At 44.2% G+C, this 7,500-nt stretch overlaps 1 protein-coding gene across 4 annotated transcripts in view; it reads right to left on the reverse strand.

Moving 5' to 3' along the window:
- The window catches only part of LOC137629620 (progranulin-like), a 110,450-nt gene that overhangs the window by 26,356 nt on the left and 76,594 nt on the right, over positions 1-7,500 (reverse strand). The gene's annotated exons all lie outside the window — the stretch shown is intronic.

Here is a 7,500-nt window from a genome sequence, read left to right on the forward strand (position 1 = left end):
GACCATGGTACACAGGCTATGGCACTACCCAAGACTAGAGAACAATGGTTTGATTTTGGAGTGTCCTTCTCCTAGAAGAGCTACTTAGCATAGCTAAAGTCTCTTCTACCCCTACCGAGAGGAAAGTAGCCACTGAACAAATACAGTGCAATAGTTCTCCCTTAGGTGCAGAAGAATTGTTTGGTAATCTCAGTGATATCAGGTGTATGAGGACAGAGAAGTATCTGTAAAGAATAGGCCAGACTACTCAGTGAATGTGTAGGCAAAGAGAAAGGCCCATAACCAGAGAGAAGGATCCAATGTAGTACAGTACTGTCTGGCCAGTCAAAGGACCCCATAATTCTCTAGCGGTAGTATCTCAACGGGCAGATGGTGCCCTAGCCAACTTACTACCTACTTTCTGTTGTCTGAATCCATTTTCTCCAACTCTTTGTGATGGGTGACTATATTATTCTCGGCCTAGATGGCAAAGCTCTTTTCTTAAAATGAAACTTTTTTCGTAAAGCGAGTCATAAAAATATTTGCATTTCGTTCACAGCTCGAAAACTTTGTAAGCAGAGTCTTTCGTGAAGATAGGTATGACTATATATATATAACATACCTATATATATATATATATATATATATATATATATATATATATATATATATATATATATATATATATATAATATACTGTACAGTATATATCAATCAAATGCAGCCATTTCTAGTCAACTGCAGAACCAAAGGCTCACACAAGTTGTTAGTCATGTCTGGGGTTAGGATATTGTCATCACCACGCTGGCACCAGTTGATTGATGATGGTGGGAGACGTATGATTCCTAATAGCAAACCAACCTAGTATGGGTGGCTCTAACTAATACAGCTTTGATGATCATGGCAATACACAAACCCTTTATCCCCACTAAGAAGAATATTCCATAAATAGTCAACTATTTACACAATTCCTCATGATTAAACAATTGGTACATACATACATATACCAAGGCACTTCCCCCAATTTTGGGGGGTAGCCGACATCAACAATTGGTAACTTACAAAAATTGTGAAAATTTGCTTATATGAGGGCAAACAAAATAAAGAAGCAAAACACTCCCATTCTCTCTAACCCTGGAACTTTGGGTTTTAGAGAAAAAGAGGAAACTTTAATTTAGTCTAGAATCTTTTCCACAATTTAAAGACAAGAAATTATCATAATTTAGATCTTTTCAAAGAATGGAAAAAAAATCTTAAAAATATTTTATTTTAATTTGGTCACTACTCCTAATATTGTTCTATTTTCTTATTTCCTTTCCTCAATGGGGTATTTTTCCCGTTTGGAACCCTAGTGCTTATAGCATCTTGCTTTTCCAATTAGTGTTGTAGCTTAGCTATTATTAATAATAATAAGAGTTCCAAATATATAATGCTATTCTTTCTTGACAAATTTAAGCAATAACAAATAGAAATATGTTATTTTTATTAATAAAATAAATTTTTGAATATACTTACCCGGTGATTATATAAGCTGCAGCTCTGCTGCCCGACAGAAAAACTCTACGTTCAAAATACGCCAGCGATCGCTATGCAGGTAGGGGGTGTACATCAACAGCGCCATCTGTCGAGCAGGTACTCAGTACTCAATGTAAACACAGAACCAATTTTCTCCTCGGTCCACTGGGTCTCTATTGGGGAGGAAGGGAGGGTCCTTTAATATATAATCACCAGGAAGTATATTCAAAAATTTATTTTATTAATAAAAATAACATTTTTCAATATTAAACTTAGCCGGTGATTATATAAGCTGATTCACACCCAGGGGGGTGGGTAGAGACCAGCATTACATGTTGACATTATTATGAGCTAAGTATTCCGTATTTCATTTTAGCAGTTATTCAAAATAACAAACATAAAATAAATAAGTACCTGGTAAGGAAGTCGACTTGAACAATTACTCTGCCTTTTTAAGTACGTCTTCCTTACTGAGCCTCGCGATCCTCATAGGATGCTGAGCGACTCCTAGGAGCTGAAGTATGAAGGGTTGCAACCCATACTAAAGGTCCTCATCAAAACCTCTAATCTAGGCGCTTCTCAAGAAATGACTTTGACCACCCGCCAAATCAAGTAGGATGCGAAAGGCTTCTTAGCCTTCCGGACAACCCAAAAACAATAATAAAACATTTCAAGAGAAAGATTAAAAAGGTTATGGAATTAGGGAATTGTAGTGGTTGAGCCCTCACCCACTACTGCACTCGTTGCTACGAATGGTCCCAGAGTGTAGCAGTTCTCGTAAAGAGACTGGACATTCTTAAGATAAAAAGACGCGAACACTGACTTGCTTTTCCAATAGGTTGCGTCGATTATACTTTGCAGAGATCTATTTTGTTTAAAGGCCACGGAAGTTGCGACAGCTCTACTTCGTGTGTCCTTACCTTCAGCAAAGCTTGGTCTTCCTCATTCAGATGGGAATGAGCTTCTCGTATTAACAGTCTGATAAAATAGGATAAAGCATTCTTTGACATAGGCAAAGATGGTTTCTTAACTGAACACCATAAAGCTTCAGACGGGCCTCGTAAAGGTTTAGTTCGTTTTAAATAGAACTTAAGAGCTCTTACAGGACATAAGACTCTTTCTAGTTCATTTCCAACCATACGATAAGTTTGGAATATCGAACGATATTGGCCAAGGCCGAGAAGGCAGCTCGTTTTTGGCTAGAAAACCAAGTTGTAGAACATGTAGCCGTTTCGGATGAGAATCCGATGTTCTTGCAGAAGGCATGAATCTCACCGACTCTTTTAGCTGTGGCTAAGCATACCAGGAAAAGAATCTTAAGGTGAGATCTATCAGGGAGGCTGATTGTAGCGTTTCGAACCTGTCTGACATAAGGAATCTTAGTACCACGTCTAAATTCCAACCAGGTGTAACCAAACGACGCTCCTTCGTGGTCTCAAAAGACTTAAGAAGGTCCTGTAGATCTTTATTGTTGGAAAGATCTAAGCCTCTGTGACGGAAGACTGATGCCAACATGCTTCTGTAACCCTTGATAGTGGGAGCTGAAAGAGATCGTTCTTTCCTCAGATATAAGAGGAAATCAGCTATTGAGTTACAGGGGTACTGGTCGAGGATACGGATACTGACTTGCACCAGTTTCGGAAGATTTCCCACTTCGTTTGGTAGACTCTAAGGGTGGATGTTCTCCTTGCTCTAGCAATCGCTCTGGCTGCCTCCTTCGAAAAGTCTCTAGCTCTCGAGAGTCTTTCGATAGTCTGAAGGCAGTCAGACGAAGAGCGTGGAGGCCTTGGTGTACCTTCTTTACGCGTGGCTGACGTAGAAGGTCCACCCTTAGGGGAAGTGTTCTGGGAACGTCTACTAGCCATCGAAGTACCTCGGTGAACCATTCTCTCGCGGGCCAGAGGGAAGCAACTAGCGTCAACCTTGTCCCTTCGTGAGAGGCGAACTTCTGCAGTACCTTGTTGACAATCTTGAACGGAGGGAATGCAAATAGATCTAGATGTGACCAATCTAGTAGAAAGGCATCTATATGAACTGCTGCTGGGTCCGGGATTGGTGAGCAATAAATTGGGAGCCTCTTGGTCATCGAGGTTGCGAAGAGATCTATGGTTGGCTGGCCCCAGGTGGCCCAAAGTCTCTTGCATACATCCTTGTGGAGGGTCCATTCTGTTGGAATTATTTGTCCCTTCCGACTGAGACAATCTGCCATGACATTCAAGTTGCCTTGGATGAACCTCGTTACTAGTGATATGTCTAGACCTTTTGACCAGGTGAGGAGGTCCCTTGCGATCTCGTACAACGTCAGAGAGTAGGTCCCTCCTTGCTTGGAGATGTACGCCAAAGCCGTGGTGTTGTCCGAGTTCACCTCCACCACTTTGCCTTGAAGGAGAGACCTGAAGCTTTTCCAGGTCAGACGTACTGCCAGAAGCTCCTTGCAGTTGAAATGCATTGTCCTTTGACTCGAGTTCCATAATCCCGAGCATTCCCGACCGTCTAATGTCGCACCCCAGCCTACATCCGATGCGTCCGAGAAGAGAACGTGGTTGGGAGTCTGAACAGTTAGGGGAAGACCCTCTCTAAGGTTGATATAGTCCTTTCACCAAGTCAGACAAGACTTTATCTTTCCGGAAACCGGGATCGAGACCGCTTCTAGCGTCTTGTCCTTTTTCCAGTGAAAAGATAGATGGTATAGAAGAGGACGGAGGTGTAGTCTTCCTAGTGACACAAATTGATCCACGGATGAAAGTGTCCCTACCAGACTCATCCACAGCCTGACTGAGCAGCGTTCCTTCTTCAGCATCTTCTGGATGGATAGCAGGTCTGGGGGCTGATCGTCTTGTTCAGCAACGTCCTCATCAGAGGGTTCCTCATCCGAAACTGATGAGGAAACGGCAACGGAGTGGGCAACGTCTGACTCGCTGAATCCGGTCGCACTGGTGGATGCGTGACGGAGCCGGAAGCAATATCATGGAACTGCTGCACAGTCTGTGAACTGTCAACAACCATGGGTGCGCGAGGAAGTACAGCGTCAACCCGAAACTGTCTAGACCGTCTGGGTTGTGCAGTCAACACCCTACCGGGTTGCTGAGGTTGACGCACTGCGTCACAACAAGTCACCTCTGCTGGTTGTTGAACGTCCTGAACGTCAACAACCACCTCCGAGCGTCGCTTAACGTCAACGTGCGACTGGCAACCCACACTGGGTCGCATCGGTGGAGGAACCACCTCAACTGGCAGACGCGAGTAGGTTACCTCAGCGTCAACAGGGCGCACAACCGACCGGTTGGAAGGTTGTTGGCCAGAAGGAGGAACCACCTCAACTGGCAGACGCGAGTAGGTTACCTCAGCGTCAACAGGGCGCACAACCGACCGGTTGGAAGGTTGTTGGCCAGAAGGAGGAACCACCTCAACTGGCAGACGCGAGTAGGTTACCTCAGCGTCAACAGGGCGCACAACCGACCGGTTGGAAGGTTGTTGGCCAGAAGGTTCTTCTCCGCATTTAAGTCCTCTATCAAGGACGCAAGCTTGGACTGCATGGCTTGCAGCAAAGCCCATTTAGGGTCTACGGGAGCAGGTGTGGCAACAGACGGGGTTAGCGACTGAGGCGGAACCGTTTACCATCCCTGAAAGCCTTGTTATGTGTGACATAATAGTACAGCAAAACTTAAAAGGCTTGACAAAAGCTGAGAAGTTGACCTGAAAACAACTTGGAGCGTCTCCTGGCTAGGCGCCAGGGCGAGTCTACCAGAATTGAGAAGTCTATCTGGGCAGAGGCATGAACTCCCAAGCCGAGAACTTCTCTCTTGTCATATCAGACTTTCGCTCTATAAGCCAGTTTAAAAGAAGGGAAATCAAAGGCTGTATCCCTAAAAACTCCTCCTGGTGCAAAAACCAGTCGCCTAGCCAACGTAACGCTCTCTAGGAGAGCGAGAGAGCACTAGCTTAAAAACAACGGCTTCGAAGTAGCTAGGCCTAGTGTAAGTTCTGACGTTTAGGCGAACGAGGAGCAGCAGTTACAAGATCCGGACGAAGATCCTTAAAAAAAAAAAATCATCATGATTTAATTAAAGTCCATAGGAGGCTAAGCAGCTTAAGGCTCCTCTCCATCTGACAGAGTCCTCAAGGGAATATCAGTAGGAGGGAGAACAGCAACTTCCTCATCCACAGGAACCTTGTCCGATAAAAGCTAGGTTACCTCAGTGAGTCTTTCACTGGTGCATAAGTAGCAGACCAGAAGGCAACGTCATGTAACTGCTTGACAGTCTGTGAACTGTCAACAACTGAACTGTCAACCACAACAGGTGTGTGAGGACGTACAGTGTCCACTCGAGACTGCTTTGACTGTCTAGACTGAGCAGTCAAAACAACTCTAGAATGCGGAAGTTGACGCACCGCGTCAAAACAAAACAACTTAGACTGTTGTTGTACCTCGCGAACGTCAACGGAAGGTTCCGTGCGTCGCTGAACGTCAACATGCGGCTGGCAGGGTACACTGGAACGCATGGGTGGCGGGACTCTCTTGGAGTGCGGCAGAAGGTCGCCTCAGCGTCCACAGGACGCACAACCGTGGTTGGTTGTAAGCTAGAGGTTGGTGCAGTGTCAACCTTCTCCGCACGAAAGTCCTGCATCAATGACGTTAACTGAGACTGCATGGTCTGCAGCAAAGACCACTAGGGTCTACAGGAGCAGGTGCGGCAACAGACGGTGTGACTGCCTGATGCGGTACCGCTTTGCCTCTCTTAGGAGGTGAGCAGTCATCGGAAGACTGCAGCGAGTCCGAACTGACCCAGTGGCTACAACTGGGCCGTTGGACTTGCGCGGAAAGGACCGACTTGCGCTTAATAAGCCGCGAGACCTTGGTCCATGGTTTCTTACGAGAAACCTCTTCCGCAGACGAGGAATAAACGGGCTCTCTCGTCTTAGAGTGGGTGGGGCGATCTTGGGTAGATACGCCCGAAACCACAGAGGGAAAACGTCTGTTCGTTGATCAAGGCCTCTCGAACCCATAAGTCGTTCGACATTACTTCTCCCCTGGGCTTGGGAGCTTGCAAGAGGTCCCGGACTAGGTGAACGACAGGCACGAACAGACGAACCCTCGGACGCAACACTGTAACACTTTGCGCATATCACTTTATCGATTTTCTGTTTTGCACTTATTTCACTGAAATCGAAACTTTTACTGATTTCTACCTGAAACACGCAAATCTACCCTTCATTAAAAGGTAGTAATTGCGAAATCAGTCGTATAATGCAAGCTCATTAATACCAGCAAAAAACAGAAAACATATTTAAGATAAAAAAAATCAGTGGCTGGGAAAGAGACTAAACACTAGTTCATATAACTACGTTTTCAATCTCTCACCGCACATAGCCTGGGGACGAGAATAAAAAACTAAAAAAGTTTTATCCTTCCTCCCCGTACAGCGACTAGGGACGAGAGCAACTCGAGAACAACGTTACCCGCTTGAACGGAACGTTTTCTCTCCTCTCTCTCCCTCCGTCTCTATCTCTCTCTCTCTTTCTCTCTTGATTTCGCACCTAAGAGAAGAGCCCAATTATATATCGTCAAAAAAACATGTTATTTGACTAAAGGAAAAAACTGAAAGGTTTTCCAAATAAAGAGTTCCTTTAATTTAGAATTTAAAACATTTAAGCTAAGAAAGAATGAACAAAACGTCAGAATCGATTTACTCTTACTGCAAAGTGAAACCGTGATACACTCTCTCTATCGTAACGATAGAGCGCATGTTGAACGTCCTGAACGTCAACAACTGCGTAGTCTAAAAAACTAAACGTTAGTTCATCTTTGAAAACAGTACGAAGACTATCAAAGAAATTCTTTCATAAAACATTAAATTTAAAAAGTTTTAAATTCTTTAAAGGCTAAATACGATATAACGGGCTCAACGTTGATTAACTTCGGTTCAAAGTAAGGACCGCCTACTATCAGGAAAGGTCGCATATAAACAAAACATAAAAATTTATTTTTATATGTTTATAATAAAT

The sequence above is a fragment of the Palaemon carinicauda genome, chromosome 37, assembly GCF_036898095.1.
Source record: "Palaemon carinicauda isolate YSFRI2023 chromosome 37, ASM3689809v2, whole genome shotgun sequence".
NCBI lineage: Eukaryota > Metazoa > Arthropoda > Malacostraca > Decapoda > Palaemonidae > Palaemon > Palaemon carinicauda.